This window comes from Theropithecus gelada, chromosome 20 (assembly GCF_003255815.1).
Source record: "Theropithecus gelada isolate Dixy chromosome 20, Tgel_1.0, whole genome shotgun sequence".
Taxonomy (NCBI): Eukaryota; Metazoa; Chordata; class Mammalia; order Primates; family Cercopithecidae; genus Theropithecus; species Theropithecus gelada.
In genome coordinates this window covers 70,467,710-70,481,603 of record NC_037688.1, presented here as the reverse complement: position 1 = coordinate 70,481,603, position 13,894 = coordinate 70,467,710, and the positions used below count along the sequence as shown (strand labels likewise).

General features: G+C 45.6%; 1 protein-coding gene across 1 annotated transcript in view; it reads left to right on the top strand.

Annotated features, from left to right (window-relative positions):
* SNX29 (sorting nexin 29) overlaps nt 1-13,894 on the top strand; it is a 585,133-nt gene that overhangs the window by 235,511 nt on the left and 335,728 nt on the right. The gene's annotated exons all lie outside the window — the stretch shown is intronic.

Below are 13,894 nucleotides of genomic sequence, written 5' to 3'. Positions count from 1 at the left end.
AACTTAGGCCAGGCATGGTGACCCACGCCTGTAATCCCAGCACTTTGGGAGGCTGAGGTGGGGTGGATCACCTGAAGTCAGGAGTTTGAGGCCAGCCTGGCCAACGTGGTAAAACCCTATCTCTACCCAAAATACAAAAATTAACTGTGCATGGCGGTGTGTGCACCTGTAGTCCCAGCTACTCGGGAGGCTGAGGCAGGAGAATCGCTTGAACCCAGGAGGCAGAGGTTGCAGTGAGCCAGGATGGCACCACTGCACTCCAGCCTGGGTGACAAGAGAAGGAAAAAATTCAGGTGAGAGCCACGTGTACTTGATTGAATCAAAACCTGTTGACTGTGCTGCTACTTTGCCCTGTGGGTGGGCTCAGCACTTCTGCGTGTGATGAGGCGTTGAGACCTAGAGGGGACCTCTTCATCTGTCATCATGGTTGCTGCCATGTATTGAGTGCTTACTTTTTGCCAGGCTGTTGGCAAGCCTTTCATGGCCAGCAGCTCATGGAATCCGTACCACAGTACTTTATGATACGATCTTATCGTTCCCCTGTTTAACATGTGAAGAAACATAGTCTCAGAGGGATTCAGCAGCTCATTGAAGGCCGTGTGGATAACGGAGGCGAGAGCTCAGGTGGGTGCCCAGGTGTCCTCACTCCAGAGCCACGGCTTCTACCTCTTGCCCGGAAAAGTGGCCTTGCGTGTGGTCGCCATCCTCCCCTAGCCAGCATGCAGTTGGTATTGGAGAGCTGGGTGAGACTCTTTTTCCTCTATGTTTCTTTCTCAGCATGTCAAATAGTACTCTCCTTGAGTAGTAGGTTATTGGGGCACCTGGCATCAGCCTTCAAGAGTCGAGTAGACATGGCAAATTCTACATCTCCCTTGCTCCCTGCATTCTTCCCTCTCCTTTCTTCTTTCCTTCTTCCTTTTCTCTTCTTCCTCCCTCCCTACTTCTTTCTCTCTCCCTCCCTCCCTCCCTACTTCTTTCTCTCTCCCTCCCTCTCCTTATTGCTTTCTCTGACACCTGTTTATAGAGGTCCTGCCACGGGCCAGGCCCCAGTGGATGCTGTGAGGCAGACCTTAGACATGGTCATTCTCCCTGGGGCTCCCAGCCTGGAGAGGATGGAGCAGTGACCACACCACAGGACGCGTTTCCTAACATGGTGCTGAGAACATCCAGGTGCAGCTGGGGCACTGCGTGGAGCTCCTCGTTCTAGATCAAGGAAGGGTTCTTGGAGAAAGTGACATTTGATCAGAGGGTTGAAGGTTGAGTTTGAGTTCTTCAGGTCAAAACAGGGAGGTGAGATGGCCAAAGCTCACTGAAGAATTCTAAACAGCCTACATTTGCAAAAGCAGGGAGTATTGTTGAATTTACCAGTGGATCTTTGTCTAGGCAAAGGGTTTGTTTGTCTGGATAGTAAGCAGGCACAAAACCAGATAGTCCACCAAGACGAACCTGATGGAGTCCCAGCTCTGTGTCCTTTTGCACATGTTTATAGTACGTCGAGAATGAGCCCAGGCAAACGTGACAGAGTTCTAGGAGCAGGATCAGTTCTCATGAACTGTGGATTCAGATCTGTGACTGTACATAGGGCCAGCTCAAAACCACACCTGGGCATTCTCCCCTCAAAGGGTGAAGACTCTTGGCTTCATAGATGTTCTGCTCTGTTTCAGGAAGGGTGGGATAGTCGATAACCTTGCAAACCAGCCTGTGGATCTTGACTTCCTCTTACTTCAGTCAAAAATCTTTCTAACAAACTGTTAGAAATAATAACTGTTTGTTATTCTAACAAACAGTGCCTTTGGTATTGATTAATATTGATTAATATCAGTATCAATGATACTATTATCAATGCCTTTTATATTATCTTTTGATCAGAGATAAAGACAGCTGAAGTCTTAGTGTATCTACCTTTAAGAGACCTCTTTTTTACTTGGCTCTGGATGTATCATAAACTTTACAGAAGGCATCTGATATGGTTTGGCTGTGTCCCCACCCAAATCTCATCTTGAATTATAACTCCCACAATTCCCACATGGCATGGGAGGAACCCGGTGGGAGATAATTGAATCATGGGAGCGCGTCTTTCCCATGCTGTTCTCATGATAGTGAATAAGTGTCATGAGATATGATGACTTTAAAAACGGGAGTTTTCCTGCACAAGCTGTCTTTGATGGCTGCTATCCATGGAAGATATGATTTGCTCCTCCTTCCTCCATGATTGTGAGGCCTCCCCAGCAATGTGGAACTGAAAGTCCATTAAACCTCTTTCTTTTGTAAGTTGCCCAGTCTTGGGTATGTCTTTATCAGCATTGTGAAAACGGACTAATACAGCATCCGGGTCAGCCCAGGTACAAGTTGTAAGGTAGAGGCAGCTTGGAAAGTTAAAGGCCTTTCCCACATTGCATGAAGATTTGAGGAGCTAATGTAGGGATTTGACCAGATCTCAGCAAAGCCCAGACAAGTCTTGTTCTTCCTCATGTGTTAAAAAATGTATTGACTTTCTAGCATCCAGCCCACATTGACTTGGCCTCCCTCAATGTAGTTAACTCCACAATAATACACTAGAGTTAATGAAGAGGCTCTCCTGCCTTTTAACTAACCCCAGTTAGACAGATGAAGCAATTGAGTTCTGTGTTTTACACTGGGAAACTAGCCAGCATCCAGCCCTCATCCTCCGGCATTCTAGCAAGGGGCAAATTCATACAAGGTACTAAAGCCCTCGCATACAAATGACTTCTCTGTTGTTCCACGCTTTCCTAACAATTAATCCTAGTGATGATTAATCTTTTCACACTTACATTATCTGAAGAACAGTCTTGTTCGACATTCTGGAGATCTGAAAAGTGCTGTATGTGTTTAATGTTAATAGGCAACTACTAGAAAGGTGCAGAATAAATTAAATTAATATCGTCTGGGAGTTTGGGACGTCGTAACCAGCAGAGGCCCAAAAATGAAGTGGATGCTGGCAGAAAGCATGAATCACCTCCCTGTAACAGGAGAATGTTCTCATGATTTTTTAATGACCCCCTGAAAATGAATATGCACTATTAAGGTAAACTGCTTAAAAATTAAGGCTTTTGTAATTCTGTGAGTTTAAAAGGAGGAGAGAGAGGGAAAGAGAATCTGTAGACTGTATGGTTGATAGGAGGCAGCTTGTGGAGCTGAAGGGGTCTGCGTGGAGCCCCAGGTTCTCTGCTTATTCTAGAAAGAGGGCTTGGGTTTCCAGGGAAGCTGAAGGGTATGGACTGAGCCTTAGGTGTTTTTTTTGTTTGTTTGTTTGTTCTTTTGAGACAGAGTCTCGCTCTGTCACCCATGGTAGAGTACAGTGGTGCCATCTCGGCTCACTGCAACCTCTGCCTCCTGGGTTCAAACAGTTCTCCTGCCTCAGTCTCCCGAGTAGCCAGGATTACATGTGTGTGTCATCATACCCAGCTAATTTTTTTTTTTTTTTTTTGTATTTTTAGTAGAGACGGGGTTTCACTGTATCGGCCAGGCTGGTCTCAAACTCCTGACCTCAGGTGATCTGCCCACCTTAGCCTCCCAAAGTTCTGGGATTACAGGCATGAGCCAGCATGCCCCACCGAGCCTTCATGTTTTGTTGGCATTTATGTAACGCGTCCGCTGGCTAGCTGATTCCATCTGCAGGCAGCAGGGTCTGGCTACCATCCTTAATTCAGACCTGATTTGAATCTGTGTTTGAAAGGGAAATTTGGACTTGGCCAATGCTCAGATAAATTGGGATTATAGGCTAGAACTGTGGTGAAGTGTAGGATGAGGCTGCAAACTCCCTGTTGGGGCTTTTGTACAAGCCAGCATTGCTGTTGTAATGCAGTGCATCTGGGGATCTGGTGGGTTGGGGTGCTGCTTTTCTGAGGACATAGCACCAGCTCCTCCTTTCACCCCATCGTACTTCCCTTGTCATCCCACAGAGCTGAATGTTCCGATCATGACCCTGTGGTTAGGATCAGCCCTGTTAAGTGCATTTCTCACCTTTGCATTTTCCTAACTTCTTCTCTTGAACCCCTTCCCCCACCCAAATGGTCTGTACCTCAGTGACAACGTGGAGCAGCTCCACGGAAGATGGATGACACACACTTGCGATGTTGCTCATGTTTTATGGTTAACTTCCTGGAATTCTTCACAGTTCTTTTCATAGCAGTTGAAGGCTGAAAGACACATAGAAATGACCAACTCAATTCTGTCAACATTTGCTGAGTGTCCTTTTTCTGTGTCAGGCCCTGGGAGCTGGATCTTATCTTATACAAGTCTATGGGGGGAAAATAAGTTCTCTAGATTCTTGCTATTCAAAATGAGGTCTCTGAGGCTGGGCGTGGTGGCTCATGCCTGTAATCCCAGCACTTTGGCAGGCCGAGGCAGGCAGATCACCTGAGGTCAGGAGTTCAAGACCAGCCTAGCCAACATGGCAAAACCCAGTCTCTACTATAAATACAAAAAGTAGCCAGGCGTGGTGGCTCATGCTTGTAATCTCAGCTACTCGGGAGGCTGAGGCAGGAGAATTGCTTAAACCGAGGTGGCGGAGGTTGCAGTGAGCTCAGATCCAGCCAGTGCATTCCAGCCTGGGCAACAGAGTGAGACTGCATCTGGGGAAAACAAAAAAACAAAAACTCTGGACCAGCAACAGTGGCCTTGTCACCTGAGAGCATGTTAGAGAGGCAGGATTTTGCTGGGCTGGCCCATGCCTATAATCTCAGCACTTCCAGAGGCTGAGGTAGGAGGATCACTTCAGCCCAGGAGCTCAAGACCAGACTGGGCAACACAGTGAGATCCTGTCAGGAAAAGAAAAAAGAAAAGCAGAATGTCAGGCCCCACCCCAGACCTTACAGTCTCAGAGTCTGCACTTTGACAGGGCCCCCAGCTGAGCTGTAGACACATTAGTGTTAGAGGCACTGAAATGTTCTCAGTCTCTATAGAGAGATGGAGGACAGATATTGACACGATACTGCTATTCTCCCTTCTACACCCATGGCAGGCATCATTAATCAAACAGGATACTTTTCCCCCGTGATCCCTGTCTAAACTTCCGACGCTTTCTCAGCACAGTGTTATAGATGGCCACTTCCAGTGGGTCCGAGTAGGCACTTGAGGTCAGGTTCAGCTGCTTTACCTCGCCTCTAGCACAGTCCATGACAGCAGCAGCATCCTCTCTCTACCTCCGCTCTGGCCCCTCTTCCCTGTTCTTCACAACTCAGAGTTTTTCTTTTAAAAATACAAATATGCTCAGGATATTTTCCTGCTTAAAACCCTTCATTGACTTCCCATTGCAATTAAAATGAAACCCAGATGCCTTACCATGATTTGCAAGACCCTGCCTGACTTGGCCCTGCCCACCTTTCCAACCCTGTCTGGTGCGCCGCTCCCCACCCTATGCTATTCTCTGCCTGTATCACCTCATTTCAGTTCCCGGAACATGCCGTGCTTTTCCCACCTCAGGGCTGGGCAGACCTAAGTCAGTGTCTCTTGAGTCTCCCCAGTGTCCACGTGGAAAAGCTAGGGGCACAGAGGCTTGATCTGCCTGAGGCCACGTGGCGAGTCAAGAGCCAGAGGGGCTTCCTTGCAAAGCTGGAGACGCAGGGCAGGCTGCCTCCCTGCAGTGACCACACGAGGGAGCCTCCACCGAGTCTTCTGACTCCTGCTACTCTCCTTAAGTGAGTGTCTCGAATGCACTTTTCTCCCCCACGCCCAAATGCCTTGCAGGGCTAGCTCGCCCTCATTCCTTCGCCCAGACCTTGGATTTGCCACCTCCTCAGAGAGCCATTCCCTGGCCTTTCTGCCAGGACGTACCCCGTCCCCTTCAGCATCCCAGCTATGTTTTCCAGAGCACTTGTCACAATTTGCAGTAGGTCTTGTTTATTCGTGGTTTGACTTGTTTTCAGTTTCTCCACTAGTCAGTAAGCTCCCTGGTGGCAGGATTCCTGTTTGTGTTATTGGCCTCTATATCTAAAGCACCTGGCACTGAACATAGTACGTGTTCAGTAAATATGATTTGAATGTGTGCATGAATGAATGATGGAAGTGGTGAGGACAGTCCTAGGATTTTAGGCCTGGTCTGGATCTAAATGAACATCTAACCACTTTCCATGTCATGTGTGCGGTGAAGCCAAGAAAAAGAGTGGTTTCATCTCCCTGATGTCGAATGGGCAATGGGACCCAGCATGAGTTTTTGTCAATGTAGAGATAGTTTTGTGACTTACCTCCAGTGGACCACATCAGATGGCCCCAAATAGACCTTCTTCCTACTATTTTTCATCTTTTACAATTCCTTTTGAAGAATGGTGTTTTTTTTGACAGTCACGCGATGTTTAAAAAAAAAATCAAGGAAGATACTTCATGCATTCTTCAAAGATCTACCATCAAAGGGATTTACCTGACATTTGAAGTAGGGTAAAGGGTTGCTGTTCTTGGGGTATTGCCTTCAGCCAAGTCAAAAGGGATGAACTGAGCTGACGCTGAGGTCACCGCTGCAGTCCGACCTGTACTGGTCAACTGTGCTTGCACCTCGATCACTCAGGTAGCTCAGCTGTGTCTCATACTGGTCTGGTTGAACTTAACAAGGTAATGCAGAGGAACTGCTTTCATTCTTTCTAGGACAGGGTTCAGCAAACTTTTTCTATACAAGTCCAGATAGTAAATATTTTTGGCTTTGTTGTCCGGATGGGTCTCGGTCACAACTGCTCAGCTCTGCTGTTGTAGCAGTCGTAGACATTGTGTAAATGAATGGGCTTGGCTGTGTGCCAATAAAACTTTATTTACAAAAACTTGCGTCAGCCCAGATTTAGCCTCAGGGTTATAGTTTGTACACTCCTGTTCTAGGAGTGTTTAAACAAAAACAAAGAAAATGTAAAAGACAGCTTTCGTTAGTCGTTCAAGTCTTTCTGCAAACCGTCTTGAAAGACGGCTTCTGAAGCTGGTCCTTGGACTCAGGAGCTTGTTCTTAAACTTGAGAAACATCATTGTCTCACTTCCTGTTTGGGCAAAGAGTCAAGCCATGATTTATCAGTTGCAATAAATAGCCTGTATTTTTCCAAATAGACAATCACGTTCTCTTCATTAGCAGCCCATCTGCTGGACCTGCAGTAGTACTGAGGAAAGATGCCTTGGTAAACACAGTAGCAGGATTGCAAAGTCCAAACGAACCCTCTTGCTTTAGTGACAGCTTGTTTGTGGAAACTGGACCATTCTGCAAATGAGTTCATCAATCTTGCCTAAATACTGGAAGGGCCTGTTCAACATTAGGGGAAATGCCAATGTATTTTGAGACAGATCAAACAAAGCTGCAAGTGGATAAATTTTAGCATTTGTTTTTTAACTAATGAGCAGATGGTAGGCCTTGAATGCCCCAGATGCTTATCTTTGAGTTAGGTTGGGGGGAAAATAGGGAAACCAAATCTAAAGTGAATACGTTAATACTGTGCCATCACCTAGAAACTATTTGGGCTGCAAGTTGGAGTTGCAGTTGTGACTCTTAAGAATAAAAATGTTTTTCCCTTGTAATAAGCCATATTTATTTATTTATTTATTTATTTATTTATTTATTTTTTTTTTGAGACGGAGTCTGGCTCTGTTGCCCAGGCTGGAGTGCAGTGGCCGGATCTCAGCTCACTGCAAGCCCTGCCTCCCGGGTTCACGCCATTCTCCTGCCTCAGCCTCCCGAGTAGCTGGGAGTACAGGCGCCCGCCACCTCGCCCGGCTAATTTTTTTTGTATTTTAGTAGAGACGGGGTTTCACCGTGTTAGCCAGGATGGTCTCGATCTCCTGAACTCGTGATCCGCCCGTCTCGGCCTCCCAAAGTGCTGGGATTACAGGCTTGAGCCACCGCGCCCGGCCCATATTTATTTATTTATTAACTTACTGAAGTGGAGTCTGTCTCTGTCACCCAGGCTGGAGTGCAGTGCCATGATCTGGGCTCACTGCAACTTACACCTCTTGGGTTCAAGCGATTCTCCTGCCTCAGCCTCCCAAGTAGCTGGGACTATCTATGGGCATGTACCACCACGCCCGGCTAATTTCCCTATTTTTTATTACAGATGGAATTTTACCATGTTGGCCAGGCTGGTCCTGAACTCCTGACCTCAGGTGATCCAGCTCGGCCTCCCAAACTGCTGAGGTTACAGACGTAAAGCAATGTGCCCTGCTGGTAATAAGTCATTTAAAGGTTAAACTGTCTGATTAGGAAACAGGCACAGGTTGATTAAATAGGATGCAAAGGTCCCTGGATTGGGTTCTAAAACTTAGTCCCTTTCCACCCTACCCATCCCACCCAGCTCACTAGGGAAAATGAGGAAAACAGAACTTCGTTTAAAAGATTTTCCCCCTCTGTAGACACTTTCTTAAAAACATAATTGAACTCCAGCTGTGCATACAATTTTGTTTGTTGCTTTTTTCCCCACTTAATCGTCTATCACAAAGCCTTTTCTATCATTATGTGGACTAGGTTGCCCTAATTTGTAACAACTGTGTGATATTCCAGCTAGTGGATAGACCTGAGTTTTAGTCAATTTTCAATTGTTGGGCCTTAAAAAACAAAACAAAACACTTTTACCATACTGTAAAATGCTGCAGGGGATGCCTTTTGCATACAGAATTTCCCCGTTTCCAGTTGTTTTGGAAGATGTGGTCTCATCAGCAGAATTGCTGAATGAAGTGCTAAGGTTTTTCTGACTTCTGTTTCAGATTTCGATATTGCTCCCCAGGATTGTGGCCATTTGAAAGTGTCACCAGCAAGCAGACCCTCTTGGCCACTCTCACCGGCATTCACAGCTATTGCCACTGGAACTCCAGTAGGCAAAAACCTAGCTCGTTATATTTGTAATTCATGAGTTGCAATGGAGATGGAATACTTTTTTTCTGTGTTTATGAATTGAATTTCTTTTTGGTGAATTATCAGCTCATTTCCTTGGCCTATATGTTTCAAGGATTTTTCCTCTGGGTTATGTGACGGTTTGGTATCAATAAAGATGCCGGCCCTTTGTTTCAACAGATTCATAAGTTCTCATGTCTGGGAATTGTCATGAATTGTCCTGCCCTTCTGGTTGTGTGCCCCAGTTTAGGTTTTTAGCAGTTGTTGTGAATTAGGTGCTTGGACAGCCCATATTTTGAGGATGAAACCTTCAAGGCTGTTTGAGGATACTTTAAAGGGCTGATGGCCATTAAGGGGAAGATGCATTTGTACGCCATGTTAGTAGATGTGGTTTAAATGCTTGAGTTGGCTGGGAAGGTGGCTCACACTTGTAATCCCAGAACTTTGGAGGCTGAGGCGGGCAAATCACTTGAGTCCAGGAGTTCGAGACCAGCCTGATCAACATGGTGAAACAGCTGTCTCTACTAAAAATACAAAAATTAGCTGGGCATGGTGACGTGCGCCTGTAATCCTTTAGAGACTGAGGCACAAGAATCATTTGAACCCAGGAGGGTGGAGGTTGCAGTGAGCCGCGATCACGCCACTGCACTCTAGGCTGGGCCACAGAGTGAGACTCGGCCACAAACAAATAAATAAATGCTTGAATCATGGCTTATGTTTCCTTTGGTAAACAAAGGAAGCATTTTGGTTTTTAATCTTTCAGTGGGCTTCACGGTGGAGTAGTGGAAACGTTGGGGAATCTGCATATTCATGAGAGTGTGATTCTCCCCAAAGCCAACAAAGACCCTTTTCCTTTTCTTTTTGAGACAGAGTCTCACTCTGTCACCCAGGATCGCTGCAGCCTAGGGGGTGACTGTGGGCAGAAAATGTCCCCTGAAGGGGCTGGAAAGGAGATGACACACAGAAGTCAGCGCAGATTGGTCCTTCAAAGTATCCTGTAGAGACACCTCTTTGCTGAGTTGAGAGCCCACCCATCGTGGGCTTGGAGGGGCAGGGAGGCTGGTTGGGGGAGGTGGTCCACCCTGAACTTGTCCTCCCAAGCCCCAGCCTGGCAAGTTGTAGTCTTGGGAGAAACCTGACCCTCACATTCAAGTTACCACAGTTCTGGATGAGAGATGGAAGGGCAGCTTGGTTTGCTGCAAATGCCTTCTTCTTCGTCTTCATCTTTGTCTTTGTCTTTGTCTTTCCTCCTCCTCCTCCTCTTCTTCTTCCTCCTCCTCCTCTTCTTCCTCTTCCTTCTCCTCCTCTGCTCCCTCCTTCCTCCCTCCCCCCTGCAAAAACATGTAGTCAGTCCAGGTACCCATCAATGGTAGACTGGATAAAAAAAATGTGGTACATATACACTATGGAATACTATACAGCCATAAAAAGAATGAACTCTTGCCCTTTGCACAATATGAATACAGCTGGAGGCCATTATCCTAAGCAAATTAGTGCCCCAACAGAAAACCAGATATTGCATGTTCTGACTTATAAGTGGGAGCTAAACACTGGGTACTCCTGGACATGAAGATGCTAACATAGACACCGGGGGCTACTAGAGGTGGGGAGGAATGGAGGAACAAGGGTTGAAAAACTACCAGTTGGATACTATGCGTACTACCAGGGTGATGGGATCATTTGTACCCCAAACTTCAGCATTATGCAATATACCCGTGTAACAAACCTGCACTTGTACCCCCGAATCTAAAGTGAAAGGTGAGAAAACCACACAAACAACTTTATTGAGATGTAATTCACATGCCATACAATTAACCTATTTAGTGTATGATTTAATGATTTTTAGTATATTCATGGAGTTTGCATTCACAACATTTTAGAACATTTTCACTCCCTCACGAAGCCCCTTTCCATGCGCAGTCATTCTCCACCCCAGGGCCTGGCAAGCACCATTCTGTTTCCTGTCTCTGTGGATGCGCCTGTTCTGGACCCTTCATATCAGTGGAATGATACAGTGTGTGGTTTGTAATAGGTTTCTTTCACTTAGCATAAGGTTTTCAAGGTTTATCTACATTGTAGCATGTATCAGGATGGCATTCTGTTTTATGGCTTAAACAGATTTTACTACAAGGATATGCCACATTTTGTTTACCCTTTCATTAGTGGATGGACATTTGGGTTTCACTTTTTGGCTATTGTACATAATGTTGCAATGAACATTCATGTACAAGTTGTGTGGACATGTTTTTCATTTCTCTTGGGTACAACCTAGGAGTGGAATTGCTGGGTCAAAGCGGCTATACTTTCCCGCCAGAAGTGAATGAAGGTTCCAGTTATTGTCACCAAACATTTGTTATTGTCTGTCTTTTTTTTATTGTACCCATCAGGTGGATGTGAAGCGGTATCTTCAGGTTTGCAAATCAGTGGTTTCGATTTGCATTTCCCTGATGGTTGATGGTGTTGAGTATCTTCTCATGGGTGTACTGTCCATTTGTAGATCTTCAAAAGATGTCTTTTCAAATCTTTTGTCCATTACTTAATTTGTTTAGTTGTCTTTTTTATTGTTGAGTTGTGTGAGTTCTTTGTGTATTGTGGATACTAGACCCTTATCAGAGATGTGTGATGTACATGCATTTTCTACCATTCTGTAAGTTTCTTTTCATTTTCTTGATGGTGTCCTTGAAGCATACATGTTTTTAATTCTGATGAAATTGTATTCCTCTATTTTTTCTTTTGTCATGTGTACTTTTGGCATCATATCTAAGTTTGTTTTTAAACCAGTGTTTCTGTTAATTTTATGCTTCAAAATGATTGGATATCAGAGATGAGATGCTGTTGGCTTCAGCCCAGAGGTTTGGGGGCTTGTTGGGTGGAGAGTTGTTCATTCCCTCTCTGGACTCAGCACTGCACTGTGTGTTTCCCCACCTCAGTCCTGACCCCCAGTTCCCAGCCCTGAAATTGCTTAGGGCTCTGTCCATCTGCCTCCTGGCATCGGAGGTGCTCAGAAAATACCTGCTGAATGGATAGATGATGGGGTGATGACTTCCTGTTTGGGTCTCAGCTCCCTACCTTACGTGGATCTCATTCTTTCCCTGTGTGTTTCTCTCTCCTCGTCTCCCCCCTCCTTCTCTTCTCTGAGTGTGTGTATGTCTACTTCTCTCCCTCATTCCTTCCTTCCTCCTTTCCCATTCTCTCTCTGTCTTTGGCTTGGTCTGTTTCTCTTGGAATCTCTCTCTGTCCTGGCCTCATTCTGTCCCTCTGTGTCTCTTTTTTCATTTTTCTTTAACTTTTTCTTCTAAGCTGTTGACCTTTTCAGATGACCTTTGCAGTCAGTTGGAAACAGGCGCGCTTGCTCACTCTTTCTTTCCTTTCTCTCTCTGATTGCCCCCGGTGTTCAGTAAGTTTAGAGAAGAAATGCACAAACTGTCAAGCTCCCCTTCACCAACGTGCCCCAGAGTTGGCAGAAGTCAGAGAGCAGCTGGCACCAGGCATCCCGCAGTGCTCATGTTTTCAGCTTGCTGCGTGCGAGGCTGTCCCCCGGGCCTGCGGTACTTAATTTCAAATTTGGTTAGGAAGCTGCAATGATCCATTTTCACATTTGGAGGTACATTTTTGGCATGTCGGATGGGAGCAGTGCAGACAGATTTTTTTCTGTGCACTACTGCTCGAGTTTGTCAGGAGTTTTATTATGGAAGTCACTATTTCTGCCTTTCCATTTTCCCAAGTTCCTTTCCTATATTGATATATTTTCACCTGCCTAACATTGGGATATTTTTCAGGGTTCTTGCTTTACAATTCAGTAGCAAGACTCAAAATAACACAGAGGAAAGAAATGAAAAAACCTCTGGGTAAAAAAACACTTGCATCCACATTTCCTTTATTGAAAGGAAACTTCATCAGTGTTTTGAACAGAAAACTTAAACACAATAAAAGGTGGATGAAAACATGGGTTGTAAATTTTGTGTGCGTGTGTGTGTGTGCTTGGAGTGTAGATTCTGACATAAAAATCACAGTTCTCTTGGCAGTGTATAGAAACCTTAGGAAACTGAACGATAACAGGTAAAGGTTCAGAAATAAATAGCAATTTAGGGATTATTGGAAAAGTACAATTTTCTGTTTCCGTAGGGCATCTTTCTGCTAGGGTGGGGGACGGAATAAATGTTATTTAAAACTCTCTTTCCTTCTTCCTCTCTCTGTCTCATATGTGCTGCTCCTGGTTGCATAGAAAACCCAGCACTGCTTTACATACTTATTTCCCTATGTAACTATGGGTTTTGATTTTATATCTGTTTTCCCACATCAATCTGACATAAATCTCATTAAATATCCATCCACTGTTGCCCCAACAGTTAACACGTCATTTGGTTGAACCAGAAGACCAAACTGGAGAAGGGAATGCGGTCACTGTTAGTCTTCAAGTATCTATTTTCAAAGCCTTCATTTGAAGACCTGTTGGGAGACTGAGGAGGGCATGGGGTAGGGGAGAAGTCAGTGGTCTTGACCCTTCTGTTGTGGGTGACCTCTTTACTTTTGTACTTTAATTTCTCGCTATTCTTCTTCTTGTACTTTATACCACAGCAATGCTGAACTACTTGGGATTACGCAAGGCTATTATTTACTGCAATGGTTGGTGCCTGGAAGCCCTTTTCCCACTACACCTTCTCTGTTGCATGACTTTCCTCATCCCTGAAGACTTAGTATGAGGTGGGACCGACTCTGGAAAGACTCTCTGGGTCCGGTGAATGCTGTTCTTCCTCCTGTCATGCTGGCGGCTGTCACTACCACCATCTGTCCTGCTGCGCTGGAGAACCAGCCACGGGCTACCATTGATTGTAGACTCCCTGTGTGCCAGGTACCACGGTGAACACTTTGAGGTGCTGGCATTCCTCTTTCGCATCTCCCTTGGCCCTGTGCTGACATTAGTCTGAGCACCGGTCACATGCTTCGGTGATCAAGCATTTGGTCATCCATCCTCCCCTAGTGGATTCTGAGTTGCTTGGAGGAAACGCTTTGTACCTTCTTCCAGCCCTGGGAACTGCGCTTGACACATGGTGGGGGTCAGCAAGTTGGTGCTGCATGAAT